Here is a 16,696-nt window from a genome sequence, read left to right as displayed (position 1 = left end):
CACAAGAAGACGATTGACCTGACGTGGTTAAAAATGGTTACTTAAATTGGGAAGGTAAACTTTGGGGGCTGTATGTATTTTTCAATTTCGTATTTTAAAAAAATTGAGAAAATTGATCCAATATATGAAAAAGTAAGTGTAAGTAAGACAATTTTATGAAATTAATTTTTACTATGTAAAATTGAGCTCTTTCATAAGCTGAAAAAATCGCAATCGAAATTCGTTCACTAACAGAAAAAAATAAAAAAATATGTAATTACTATAATTTTTTCAGAATGGGAGTTTTCGGTAGAAAAGTGAAAATTCTAGGTTATGTACTTTTTATATCCGTATTATATAAAAATAAAAATTAACTTGAAAAATTTTAAAAAATCTTCGGGGTGACCAACCCTTACTACTTGATTTCAATCAAAATATGCGAAAACCTATCCGAGGATGTATAACTAACAATTACCTAAATTTTCACGACGATTAGATGTATATTTTTTTAAAAAAATAGGACATACCCAAACAGATGTAATATCCCTTTAAAATGAAAAATAAGACATTGGACCTGTTTGGCCCCTCCCATTTTACTAAGTCTATGGGGTGAAAAGGAACAGGTGACAAATTTTTGAAAAAGCGCAAGAACAAAAACATTTCTACAATGATGAATTAACTGAGAGTTTTACTGAACATAGATACGAATATGTGTTATTTGTTGATATAATTGGTTTGGTTTACACAATATAATTGATCAAAGGCAAATTGAAACTTTGTGTTCCGTCTTACTCTATACATAAATTTATAATATACTTAGTTAGAATTTTTTTAATTTTGGCCATACGCTATAACTAACAATTATGCTTGAAAAGCATCAAAATTAAACATCATGCAAAATAATTTTCACAAATAAAAATATACACTCATCCAAAAAACAAAATAATCTCCGTATCCAGAATGCTTCAATTAAAATAATTCAGAAATATTTTAATGCCAGCGTTAATACAGAAACGTTTACCGGGATATCATAATTAACAACAAAAGAATTTCCTACATCGTTCGCATAAAGCGACTCCGGTCCGCGGACAACTGAACATAATAGAAATACCTGAACACCCACACGACTCCCCCTGACAAAACGTATGCGCCGATTCGTACTTGTTTTCTCCTCTAAAGTGTAGTATATATAGTATAGTATAGTATTATTTGTATGAACGTATCTTTTGACAGTTACACATTGTGGGTTACAAGGAAAATAGAGTGGTCCGTGAATAGTGAAAAATCATATTTTTCCTAGAAAATAAATCGTATATCTGAACACGGAGAATGGAAATATTAGTATTTGCTAAAGTGCTTATTCAACATGTGCAGCAACCGTACTGATTTATAGGGATCGAAGCGCTCGTATTAATTTATGCGAAGGATTGAGAAAAAGTATTGATTTGGTTGAATTCGTTTATTAATCTGACTTTGTACATACCGATATGTCACTCGTATTTAATATCAATTTGTAACTAGATAAAATGATTTAAAATTATATGTAAGGTGACCATACGTCTCGGTTTGGCCGGCGGGACTAGTCTCGAATTTCCACCTTGTGTCCCGTGTTTTTGTAAAAGCAATATTTGTCCCGGATTTAGATCTTTTGTCCAGGGTTTTATTTACTGAAGTAAAACTTCTTTAGGCGCAACTAGAGTGTAAATCCGTACAAATGCAACGAAAGTCCGTTACGCCCGAACTTTTCCTCATTCGCTCTCGATGAGATCATTTCTATAAGGGTCGATTGTATTTCTATACGGGCATCAACGTTGTATGCGTACCGATATCAACAAGGAAATTGGCACAGATAAATAAGCATTTTAATGTTACATCGTAGTACAAATCTTGATTTAATGAAAAATGCCTGAATCAGAAGAATATTTTTTCCTGTTCCTTGAAAATAATAAAACAAATTGACCATTTGGGCCATGTACTAACATAAGTTTATTGATTAGAAATTATTTTTATATTATTCGTGGTTTCTCTAGATCTTTGAAGTTCTTAAAATGGAAAATATTTTTTAGGCAAGACAGATATTACAGCTGTTCAAAGAAAGAGATTATATCGCCAGCGAAAAAGTAAAAAAAATACAAGCAGTCAATGAATGTATGTTAATGTTAATTACATGAAGTTCTTCAAACACAATTACATGATGAGTGAAGTTGCGAAAACAATATTTGTTTAGGCGTTGTTTAATATTATCTACTGTGGGAACAAATATTATAGAACATATAATTCAGTAATTTTTTTATTTCTCTAATAAAGCTTCATTTCTAAATGCTAATTACAATGACAAACCGATCATGTCGTATTTGAAGTATGACTTTAATTACATTATTATTTTTAAATATTATAAATGTTTTTAATGCTATTATAAATTTATAATTTATTATTATATAAATGTGCATAATGGTTGACACTAATAAATGTGTGCATCACGAGTGTTACCGTATTACTTATAAACATTATTCAGATTTGTTATATGGTGTATGTATTTTTACTTAACTTAAATTTGCTACTTTGTACAGTAGCAAATAAGTTTTACTTCAATCGCGTGTAAACTTTACTTGCACTCTTTTTAAAAAAATATAGAAAAAAAGTTGAAATTTTGCAATTACTTTATAATAAAGTTACAACTATCTATCAAATGAAAGGTGGAAATAGCCTCTCACCTTAATGAATTCAAACTTTTATAATTAATTTCAGGAAAATTAACAAAAATTGTGACAAGTTCTAATTTTTCCAAATTAATTATGAAGAAATTTGAACAAAATTTCATACTAAAGAAAATCTCAATCGAAAAAAAACAGATTGAAAAATATACGCTATAATATAACATCGTAGATAAAAGAAGAGTAACTTGTAATCTTGTAATAAAATTCTTACTAAAACGTTCGCTATTTTGATTAAAAAATATTAATTCATTAAAAAAACATTTTTAATGTATCATTAAATAGTATTCCTTTAAAACCGCATTTAAGATATTTAAGCCTTTTAGCATTTAGCATTAATTTAATAGATTATGAAGAAAATCTATAGAAATAAATTAGACCAAAGCATGAATGTAAAGATAATTGAATTATAGAATAAAAGATATAAAATGTTGTAATGGCCATATATATACATACATATATATAATGACATGTAGAAAATAAATATATACTATTGTGCAGATGTTCTATACGTTCAACTATATTGAATTGAAATTTATATTTTTAAATTGGTTAATTTATATTAAAAAGCCACCTCCCCCCGCCCAAGTATTAGGATAACTAAAAGTTGCCGTCCCAGTTTTGACTTAAAAAAATATCGTCACCTAACTCATACGTTAAAAATTATAGAGCATAGCTCTCTAGGCATCAGAGACATGGACTCTAAAAGAAAAGCGGACAAAAACCATCTGGAGAGTTTTGAAATTCGGTCCTGGAAGCGAATGAAGAAAATGGAAACACAGTAAAAAACATATCAAAAAGAGAACAGTGGATGAAGAAAAATCTCTACTGACCATAATAAAAAAAACAAAGAAAACTGGATCGAACCCATTCTGCAAAAAAATTCTCCATGACGTCGTCGAAGGTAAAATGGAAGGACAAAAAGGATTAGGAAGCAAAATGCAAATGATTGTTTATTTACGCATGAAGAGAAATTACAAAGAACTGAAAGCCAAAGTATAAGACCAGGAAGCATGGAAAGGAAAATGTATACAAATGAATAAAAAAGTGAGAATAATACACAAGGAGGAGAAAAAAATCATTGATTTAAGGTGCTCTCATACCATAGGCCTGCCTTCGGACAGACTACTATTTATTAGTATTATTTTACATATTAATATTACTTTTTGATAGCTATTATACTACAGCACTAATATGTCGCTTTAGGATTTGTATTAACTATTGATTGTGTCTAAAAAAAATGGTTTGAAAAATAATTATTGAAAGTATTTTTTATTACATACCATAAAATTATTAATATTTTTCATTCCGTGATTTCAGCACTATAAAAATAATGAATTTTTATCGATTACTGAAGTAATATTGTTTTAAATATTAAAGTAAAGGCTTGAGCTATTGAATATTAAAGTAAAAGCATTTGATTTTACGGAATTCATATTTATCTGATTGTTAGTTCTGATAGCTACAATATTTGCAGAAAATACATAGGATACAAAAATATATGTTATTACAAGCGATTTATATGCAATTTCTATTGTAATTCTGATGATGGTATTACGTATATATACGAGTACCTATTCTAAAAACACTTTGCAATACCTCCTTCTTTAGCATAAAATGGGAATTTCAAACCTAAGTATATGCATCTTTATTTAGAACTTAATTAATTATTATTCAATTAATTATTCAACAAAAAAGTATAATATAACTCCATTTCACTGTTCACAATCATAACAAAAAAAAGAATGTAAATACTACGTGAATGCTTTATACATATTTTAATATAAATTTTACATATTATCAACAGTTTTTTTTAACGCTATAAAATTCTTTCGACAAAGTAATAAAACTAAAAATTATTCAAAAAAAATTGATACAATTTCATTGACACTTCATATTAATTTAAGTTTTCTAACTTAAATCTATGATGTGGATAGCATGATGATGAACTTCCAAGCCGAAATTAAGTAAATTCTTCGGACGGCGTGAAGAAGGTAATCGTCGTTTTTCCTTGGTTTAGCGAAGCAGCAACAACCATAGATCCCCACCTTGGTTGCTCACCTCATCGCAGTCCCCATTCGGATAAAAACAATGCAAGAGAGGCTCACCAACTCAAAGGCCCATCGATCGGAACGTCAAACTCCATCTAACCACATACGTTAAAATGAAGAGGCTTGACTTTTACATTCATCCTGGAATCGGTGGATTTCGCCTCCGACTAAGGGGTAAATGCAGATAATGTCATCGGGCAAGTCATACTTTCTTGAACCATCAGAAATCCTATGTCTGACCTCAGAAAGTCAAATAAATCCACAAGTGAGGACCAACAAAGTTTCAATCGATTTTCGTAACCAGCATGGTGATGATGTGTCTTTAAAACCATCACCAATCATACCGATCCATGTCCCATATCCAATCCATTCAACTATGTTTATTCCTCTGGATTCGAAGTTATTAGTAGGAAAAATAAATGTGGAGTAGACTTTACCATTGTACTTTTCAAATGTAATAATTTTAAATAGTTTTCTTCGCTTTATATAAAAATATTGAAAAAAATTCTCTTATGAAAATATATTTATGAAAATATTTTTTTATGAAACGTACATTTGTTTTATTTTGCTGACATGACTACTGGAATTCAGTTTAAGGCAATAAAAACAAGTATTTGAACTTTAATGAAATTAATCTTCATTATTACTGCAAATCTTGTTAATATTAAGTTGATGGCAAAGATAATATAATCATAAACAATAAATTTAATGACAGCACAAATGACGAAATGTTTGAGGAATATTAAATGTTTTCAAATAGATTATTATAAATACTGTAACATTTTCTAATATTTATAAGAATTATATAAACTGAATTGCAAAGTTAAAATTATTTATTTTAAGTATATAAGTGGGTTTTAATACTTTAGTTAGAGTTAAAATAAATTTTCGAATTATTTTCAATATATAGAAAGGAATATTTTTTGGAAATTAAAAAAAAAAATATTTATAGAAAAAAATTTCTTTTCCAAAAGCAATCGTTTCTTCAACACAATCAACTTTTGGAATCATTCAAATCAGATGATTATTTCTCTCAAAAATTGACATTTGCTGCACATTTAACTCGGTATGCTTGAAACGGCTAGACCTGCCTTTGCCAAAAACTTATTAGCACATCTTCCTATCAATAAGAGTCGAAGGAGTTTTTTCTGAGGTATGCCAAAATGTTCAAAAACCTTCAAAATGAGAAATGTAAAAATTTTCAATTTCGATTTTTTGACGATTACAATAACTCACCCTACGGGAAGTTAAATAAGCTTGGTGAGACCCTGAGAAAAAATGTACTTTCATGATTATTTGGATAAAATTCAAATGAAGTGTAGTGTTGATTGCAGTGCTTCCATCTCCACTAAAATAATGCATCGTGAAATTCTTGTGAGAAAAATCAACAAAGATTCGTTTTCTGTGACAGTGAACATATCAATTTCGCTTAAAAGTCGGCACGTTTGAGGCATACGTCGTTCTTTAGTATTCGTACGAATCTCTTACGTCAGTGCAGCGCGATGCATTAAGCCAGCCTGCGCAAAGCTCATGAAAAATCGCGGAAAAATGTGCAAGGGAAAAACTCTTAAATCCGTTCGGCGTAAACGCAATGAATAAGCTGGCTGCAATGAAAATCACGTGCGACGGGTTAAAGCTGCTTTTTCCCTTTTTCCACTTGTGCCAGTGAAAACTTCTGGTATTTATCACAGCTCGGAATGGATACGGCATGTGCTACAGATTAAACTGTTTAGAACGAAAGCCGTCAACGCAAATCTATTTATTCAAGATTATAATGGAAAACATTCAAACTAATTCGAAACGCCTACTATTCAAGAGCAATGCGCTTCACACATTTAGTAGTACATTCATACATATATAAATATATATTCTCTATCATAACTAAAAGTTAGTTAAAAAAAATTTACATGTTTTGGACATCTCGTCATAAATAATTACAAAAATTGTTGATAAATATCGGTAAGTTTGATAAATTAGCAAGCGCTATAATAAATGTAACCTTTTTTATTTTTAGACTATTTGCATGAATATTTAACACTCGCCGCGAGCGGTCAAATAGACCTCTAATAAAAAGTTATCTATTTCATTATTTAACTTAGATAATGATTGATTTATTGTTTAATGTATATGAAATAAGTAAGTATCCGCACACACGCTCACACACACCCATTTTTTCTAAGATAAGCCAAAATCATGTATACCTTTGAAACGTAAAAATATATAAAAAATTTCATTTTCGATTTTTCTGCGATTACTTTAACTTCTACGGAAAGTGAAAAAAAATTCATGAAGTTTGATTTAAATTTATTTTTATATGATTTCTAAAAGAAATGAGAAAAAAAATTATATTAAATATTCATACATTGAACATTAAACAGAATGCCATAGGTATTAACAATATACTTTATTCGGCTTTCTCACATTATATACCAATTATTTTAGATTGAAATGTACATTTGACGCAAATATATGTTGTTTCGTACCTTTCACAAAACTTTATTTGACCATTTTTATCCACACAAAGCCAAATATATGGACAGCGTTGATAAAAACTATATTTTCTTGAGATTTTGAATATGCATCTTTTTTTCAAATTTTATTTAGCCTCGCTTACTCTGAGAATTTAGCCACCTACATCATTTTTATTTATTTACATTCTATACTAATTTTTGTATTATATTCAATCTACATATATATCCTATTCTATATTCTTAGTTTTTCTTCTTATTTTCTTAAATTTTTGCTCTTTCATATCAAATTTCTAATTCTATTCAACTTCTATCTTCATCACATTTTTTTATTATTCATTTTTCTTTTAATCTAATTTTAAATAGAGAAGAAAGTCATAGTAAAACTTTACATCTTGAACTGTATAAATAAAATCGTACTGTTAAATAGTTTTTTTTACAATAAATACACAATTGTAATATAGGAAAAAAACAGCAATATTAATTAATAGTATAAAATATTAATAACCAAAAATCATTTATTCACAGGAAAAAAATAGTCGATGTAGAAAGCATTTATTGAAAGAAAAAATCATATATAGGCAGTTTTACATCGTTGAAGAAAAATTAGCAAAAATTGATAATTAAGAGTAAAAACAATTATCAATTTTAATAATTGTCTGATAAAAGCAAATATTATTTAAAATAATCAGAAAAGCACTTATTTTGAACAAAAATTTGTATATTTTGAAAGATTTCAGTTATTTAAATAAATTTAAATGGAGAAAAAAGTCGTTGTAAAATTTTACATCTTGAATTGTATAAATAGAATCGTACTGTTAAATTGTTCATTCACAATAAAATACACAATTGTAATATAGAAAAAACAACAATAAACATTAATCTTCATTGTATAACATTAAATGAGCAATTTATTCAGAGGAAAAAAAATTAGTCGATGTAGATTACTTTATTAGTAAGTATTTCTTTACTTTCACAAATATACTGTGAAAACCAAACAACATACGACAGGTTTGTGGTAAGAAGGTGAATATTTAGGGTTATTAGTGTTTTTATATACGCATTAAAACAAATATGAAATCAAAAATTACTAAAAAAATGGAAAAAAGGTCTTGATGATGATTATCTATATCACTTTCAATCCAAATATGCGAAAACCTGTCAGGGGATGTATCTAAAAGTATATTAAATTTTCATGGCAGTCGGAAGACAAACATACCTCCATTTGTATGTTTTTTTTTTATAGCGAAGGAAATGCTTTTACGCATCCCAGACTGGGTCTTTTGTCAGGGTATGTCGGACTCGATACCGCCTGGGTATAATACCGACTAAAACCTCCGCTCATCTCTTGCCTCTTGTCTCCACATTACTTCATGGAAAAGGCTCTAGAGTACAATAATTTGTACCATTTGGCCAAGAAGTCGTGCAGAAAGTTAAAGTAAATGTGTAATCAACTCCTGATTACGGTAAAATTAGTAATATAAAATAGAATATAGATAAATATAAAAATATTAGATTTATATTTGTATATAAAATATATATTAAATATGAAATATAAAATTGGTCGTGGTATAGTAATAAAATGTATATATATATATATATATATATATATATATATATAAATAATTAAGAAGACACATAATAATATGTATATGTGAATTCAGTACGATACTTTAAAACAGTTTACGAAAAATTTATTTTATAATTCAAAAATTTGAAGACAACAATGTTAGCACAACATTAACACTTGTGAATATTCAAAAGAACTTCTAAAATATTCAATTTAATGAGTTATAAAACATTTATTTAGATTTTATATATAGTGTGTGTGTGTTTTTTTTTTTTGTTTTGTACAGCGAAGGAAATGCTTTTACGCATCCCAGACTAGGTCTTTTGTCAGGGTATGTCGGACTCAATACCGCCTGGGTATAATACCGACTAAAACCTCCGCTTTGCTCTTGCCTCTGGTTCCCACGGAAACCGCCGTTAGGCATTATCCATTTTTATATGTATAGATGACTAAATCTATATATAGCTTCAATTTAAAGTTTGTAAAAAATTTAAGATAAACATAGGGTCTTAACTTAAAGTTGGTAACAAAAAAATCAGTTAACTTTGCAAAAAATTTATTATATTTTGAAGTAATACTTTTTTAGGCGCGACTAGGGTGTAAATCCGTACAAATGCAACAGAAGTCCGTTACGCCCGAACTGTTCGTCATTCGCTCTCGATGAGATCATTTCTATACGGGTCGATTGTGATTAGTCGCCGTGTATGTGAATAGAGATCTGTCGTTGTATGCGTACCGGCATCAACGTTGTATGCAAACCGATATCAACAAGGAAATCGGCATAGATAAATAAACATTTTAAAGTTACATCGTAGTAAAAGTCTTGATTTAAGGAAAAATGCATAAATCAGAAGGATATTTTACCCTGTCCGCCCGTAAATAATTATATTGAAAATAATAAAACTAATGCAGCATTTGCGGCGCCGTGTATGAAACATATGTTTATTGAAATAATTTTTATATTATTCGTAGTTTCTATAAATCTTTCAAGTTATTAGGATGGAAAATATTTTTTAGGCAAGACAGATATTACTGCTGTTCAAAGAAAGAGATTACATCGAAAAAGTAAAAAAAAATGCAAGCAGTCAATGAATGTATGTTAATTTTAATTACATGAAGTTCTTCAAACACCATTACATGATGAGTGAATTTGCGAAAACAATATTTGTTTCTTGTGCGTCTCCATCAGATGTTGGAGAACACTATACGAATTAACAAATCAATTTCTCCTTTTGCAGCGATCAACAATAAATCTTGTACAGAGTCGACATGTATCAAATAATCGTATAGCACTCGGAGTGTATGTAAAGTGAGTAAAGGGTCCATAGGAAAAATCTATTTATTGCTTTTTAACGGTCGCAGCATAAAACTGTCAATGGTTATTTGTGCCCATAACTCAATTCAAACGACTACCCGGCGCTCGAGTGGAGTTGCTTCTGTGATATTTCAGACATTCAAACGAGTTTATTATATGATCCGAGCACCACATAAGAAGTTAACATTATTTCGGCGAAGGAGGAAAATTGACTAGTTCAGTATATTTACGACTCGAACGTCGTATATTTTAGCGAATATTGTCGTTTTGATAGATTATTAGGTTTTTGGAAAGGAAATAGTCCATTGAATGAATAAACAATTTTTAACTTGTCGAAGAAGCTTATGTTTTCACTAGATAGTCTATCTTGCTGATTTTATTTTTTGTTGACGTTTCAAGTGATTCTGAATCGTTTGAGAGCAAAATTGAAAAAAAAACTGTGTTCATATTAGAGCGAGTCGATTTGTATGGGTCAAAAAAGTCGCTTAGGCACACATGATTTTCAGATACTAGGGATCAAAATAAAATGCTTTGCCGAAGAAACTATACCTCTAAAATAAATTCTGATATCCCATGCAATGACTCAAAAATAAGGGTTGAAATTTAAAAAAATCCATTTTGACCCATTTAGAGTACCCCAATCGCGTCCAAATGTATGACCGACCCCCACTTTGGAAAGCCGATTCGCCCATGCCTGTGGTTCATCCCGTAGGACCTCCTCTGAGCGGTTTTTCAACATTCAATATATTATTTTTGGGTCAACGCACGGGACATCAGAATTTATTTTAGGGGTATGGTTTCTTCAGCAAAGTATCTTATTTTGATCCCTGGTATCCAAAAATCATATGTGTCTAAGTGACCTTTAAATCGATGCGCTCTAGTGCATATGTTGAGCCTAAGTTTTACCTTTCCTCGATGACGGCTACACCGACTTCAAAAATTTAGAAGCCATGATAAAATTTGGTAAGAATTCGTATTGGTTAGTTTTTCTCAAAGATCGACCAAACCGTTTATTTCAAGTAAGCAAAAAAAAAGCAAAATTTATTGTTCACGTATCTTCCAAAAATGTTGAAGTTTTAAAAATTCAAAAACTGTTTGCAAGATATTATTTGGGAATAGTGGTGATTAAATTTGGTGAAAACGCATCAGGTCTTTAATTCATGATTAATAATTCGTATTGATTAGTTTTTCCGAAGGATAAAACAAGCCGTTTATTTCAAATTAGCATAAAAATAAAATAAAAGCAAAATTTATTGTTCACCAAAAATTTTATAAATTCATTAACTATTCAAAATGTTGAGAAATTTCCAAGTCTTTTCTTCGTAATAAATTGTTGAAATTATTATCGACAGTTTTAAAGAAACTTTGTATGATGATAGAGTTCATGGTCTTAAAAACACCTTAAAATATTATAGACATATGAAAACACTTAGTTATAAAAAATTATTTAAAAGTTGCTAAATCATTCGTATCGATTAAATCGGTTATATACGGAAAGTTTTTACAATTATATCTAATTGATTATTTCTTCAACCCATTAATTAAATATTTACAATATTTACAATATTCAGTTTAGCTGAAGTACTAATTGTAGCTACCAAACAAAATACACTGTATACCAATTTAAGTACTATTTGTGTTCTATAAATTCTATGATTTTTTTTTCGAAATCTTTTATTGCACTATGTGGTATATGATAATATATATATATATATATATATATTTATTTATATACATAATTATGTACAGGGTTTTTTCTACCTTAAGAGTATTTCACATTTCCAAATTTTTGTTTCTATTTCTATAAATAAATACAATTGAAATAACAAAATGTATGTGTAACAAAAAAGACAAAATATTTGAAGTAGCAGTATTTGAAAAAACAGTCTATAATGAACCTAAATAATTTCATAAAATAAAATAGACCAATGTAATAACAATTCTGAATAATCTACGATATAAAAATATTTACTCAATCATTTGTAATTTATATATCTAAATAATTATTAAAACTAGTGGTGCATGACATCACACTCCTTAAGGTAAATGGCTGGAACTTTCCGTACCAAAAATTTAATTTTTTAAAAAAGCTTTAAAATTTTTGAAAGAATAGGACTTTTTAAAAAAAAAAATTAAATGTTTTTTTATATTTTGAAAGTTTTTGAAAATTTGAACTCTTTTTGAAAACAATCGCGCTGCGTTGTAGAAATTGTACTTATTATTAAAATATTTTCAAAATATCTGATTATTTTATGTGCATATGTTTAAATATCATTTTTGACCACCAAAAGGTATCTTTTTTTTATATTTTTCAAAACCGATAACCCCGTCTTCTCAAATTGCATCAGTTATTTATTTTGTCAATACAAGTAAAACGTTTTTTTGAATCAATCAAGTCGGACGTTCCGTTTTCTCAAAAAATGAAACTATTTTTAGCACTTTTTGTCCCGAATTAATAAACGAATCAGCACGTCTCCCTATGAATAGGAATCATTCAAATCGGTTGACCCGTGTTGCGGAAAAAGCTAACGAAAAATTGTATCCACACATACATACATTCATTTTTTTGTAAGGTATGTCAAAATGTTTATAATAAATATGATTTTTTTGACGAATAAAACAATGTTTTGAACAAAAAATGAAGGTCTTTGCTCATATATTTAAGAATCATAAATAATAATAGCTATCCAAAACAACTTACACAATATATAATAAAATTTGCATTTTTTCCAATATTATATCTGGTTGTTTTTTACCATGAATATTAATATATCTCTACCATTTCTAATTATATATAAGAAAAGCTTAACGATCAATTGAATTAAACGCTCTGTTATCCTTATTGATATGTTTTAAGAATGTAATTGACTAAATAGATACTAATACGGCAATACAAATAATGTACTATATATATTAAAATTTAACTGAATGAATGAGATTTTTCTAGTGTTTGATTTAAACTATAAATTAAATTTCCGGCCAAATCCCTGAACTAGATCTACGAATATATGAAAAAATCCTGGTGGCGCATGTCCTGGCGCTGTTGACACGTTGAAGGCTATATATAAATCTCCCGGAGTTAGAGTAACGCACGTTTCGTGTGATAAAAAGCTTTGGTTTAAAATTGCGATCTTAGATTGGAAATCACTTGTACTGCAATATTACCCGTACATCGGTATACAAGGATAATAAGCTATAGCTTTATAACGGAACAAAAAAGCTAAAGTCATATAAACATTAATTTATAAACTATAATAAGCAAATTGAAACGCTGAATTCTAATCTCAGCAGTATGTATTGATACTGGTATGTACTTCAAATTAGAATAAATAAAATTATTTCGATTAAATGTTATCAATTCGTGTTGTGGTGTAGAAAAAACGATAAAGTTACGTTGTAGAATTTCTAATTCTTGTATAATTTGTTTTTTTTTTTTTTTATTTTCTTATAAATTACAATCTGTCTAAATAGAAAGACATTGAGTAATTAGTTTGACTAATAACATAGAATTTTAAAAGAAAAACTCAGTGCTTTTATTAATGTACTAAATTATATCTTAATTAAATTTTGGTATATTGTATAATTTGTGGAGACTTAAAAATAATGTACGAAGATGCAAACCAGATAAAATAACAAACAACATTGGTGTTCGACATTATGCTTTAGAAACATATGTTATGAGTAAAATTAATTAAAATAAAAATGCTACAGAAGAAAAGGACAGTCATCAATGTACAAGTATTAATATCAAGTAACGACATAAGGATATACAACCATATATGTATATAAGTTTTATAAGTAATAGCAACATTAACCTATAAGTATAATCATAATTGTATAAATAGCAATGTATCATATAGGATTTCAACAACTGTACTGATAAATTATATAATAGGTTTAATGGCCAAGTGATCTAAATAAAATCGAAAAGTAAATCGAAAGCTCAAAATAGAAAAAATTAAATAAAAAAGGGTAATCCATAAAAATCATTGACACAAAGGTTTGTGAACGCATCTATATTGACGCTCGTAAGAAAATATTCTTGATATTTTTTGGTTCGACTTTGGAACATATTCTTGAAAGTTTGGCAATCGAAAAGTACAAGAATAAAATACGATATGAAATAAAATTTTATAGTATAACACAACATTCAAAATATTCAGTACCTTTTGACACTAAGCATGTATCAACATAAGTCTTAAAATTTTCACAAAACATTGAAACAACTACCAATTGTAAGAAAAAACTAAAAATAGCGTTCTATTTTAAGAAATATATCATTCTATAAACACATTTTTATAAATATATTAAAATACTGAGCACATAGCAAAGAAAATTATAAGATTTAAGTATTTTCACTAAAATAATTTTGTTAGCATAGTGAATAGTGTCAAGTGATTTGAAAAAAAAAATTAATTAAATTCAACAAATACAGCAAATCTAAAGTCAATAATAAAACATTTTCTTTATAGAAAATGAAGAGGTGACTATCTTGTATTAAGGTATGGTAAAAATCCGCATGATCATATGTTCCAACAGCAGAGTTTTGAATTGATTTGTATTTTTAGAATTGAAGATATGGTGAAAATGTATAACTTCTACTAAAAAATAACAATAATAATCATTGCAATTTTTCTTATATACTGAATTTATTAATAATTTGATCACTAGAGTAACAGTGAAAGAATAATTATTTTGAATTGATTTGTATTTTTAGAATTGAAGATATGGTGAAAATGTAGAGACTCTACTAAAAAATAACAATTATATATAATCATTGCAATTATTCTTATTAACTGAATTAGTTGTAATTTAATCATCAGAGCAACAGTGAAAATAATTGTCAAAACTAGTACCTAAAAAATAAAATCCGAATGCAAAAAAAGCTTTTCTAAACTTGAGAGAGATTGCCTAAATATGGTAAAGAGATAACTCCAATATATTAGATTAACAGAATATAACGAAGAAGATTTATATTTTGATCATTTAGTAAGGCTAAGATTTGGCAAAAAATATTCTTGTATTGTTTAATTTGATTTGCTTTTATCGCATTTCTAACTAAATGTGAAAAATAGAAATTATCATAAAAAAACTGAGCTTATCAAATGTAAATTTTCAATCAAGAAGATACGATCTTTAAATGATAGTGAAATGACTCATAATCAGTATAACACTGAAAAAATGGTAAAAAAATGAGAATAAAAAATAAATATTATATCTATAAAATAAAGTTTGTATTTGGTACCAATCAGTATTAATAACTAAACAGAATATTTTCTTAAAGTTTTAAGCAAATTGCAATTGAAGGAATTGAGATCATTAGGTATGTATCTAATATAAATGCTTTATTAGCACAAAAGAACATTCATTATCAACATATCAATAATATTGCAAAAAAACTGAATCACAAACTAGATTTTTTTTTTGTAAAGTTGTAAGCCACCCAAAGGTATTCTGGTATTTTATAAGTCAATGACTTGGAATATTAATATACGGAACAGGTAATTGCAAATTCTAAATATTACTTTCACAAAAATCTATGGAATGTTTGCATTATTAATTAAAACAACAACATAATTTCCTATTCATCGATCCATTCTTTCAAAGACTTCCGTTATTTTGTTCCCAAAATAGATTGATTTTCATGTAGGTTTTAAAAACTCAATCAACTCATAGATTTCGTTGATACTAATTAATGTGTCACAATCTGGTGTATACAATATTTTTCCGTATATTTATTTTTTGATAGATTTTCCATTGTCGGAATAAATAAGTTGTTTATGCTTAACCCAAAAATCGTTTGAAATATAATAACAACAAAATTGTAATATTGGGAGATTTTAATTCATTTTTTGCATAGTATTAAAAAAATAGATCAAAACGTAATGTTTCAAATTAATGTATTAAATTAATTGATTAATAATATATAAAAATAACATCAACCCACCTTAGATTTTTTTTGTCAATCTGCCATTAAGTTGGAACAATCTGAAAATACAAAAAAAAATTGTATTAATAATGTATAGAATTTTTTAAAATATAATTTATCTTCACATTCACATATTATATAAAATCTAGAATATGAAAATTTAAACTACAAAATTTTATTATAACAATCGGTCTAGTAGTATAAGTAAGCATGTGCTAATAATAATGAAAAATTAATTAATTTTATAAATTGCAATCAAAATAATGCATTTTTATAAGCAATTATAATAATAAAAAAATGTATGTGTTTTTTTGTATGTATTATGTTTATTATATTTTGCCAAATAGCTTATGAGAATTGTATTTTTGATTGTTGTTACGTAAATATTTGAAAAAAAATTATAATAATGCGAACATTATTTAAGAAATAAAATCACTACAGTGAGCAATTTAGTAACTAATTGTAAAGGTGAGGTCAGGTGCTAACATTTTTTAAGAAGAATAAAATATATTCAAGTACAATATATTTTAAAATATTATAGTCACTTTCAGAAAAATTACAGAAGAAAATCCTGTCAAATTTTAATATAAAACGATCAACAAAAATAACTTTTAGTACCAAATGTAAATATATTCAAACAAATGTCCTCGACATCACCCAAGCATTTAAA

Source organism: Ctenocephalides felis, unplaced genomic scaffold (genome assembly GCF_003426905.1).
Source record: "Ctenocephalides felis isolate EL2017-DRISC unplaced genomic scaffold, ASM342690v1 CF-g0.4_SCAFFOLD_01886, whole genome shotgun sequence".
Lineage (NCBI taxonomy): Eukaryota > Metazoa > Arthropoda > Insecta > Siphonaptera > Pulicidae > Ctenocephalides > Ctenocephalides felis.
This window is presented reverse-complemented; position numbering follows the sequence as displayed.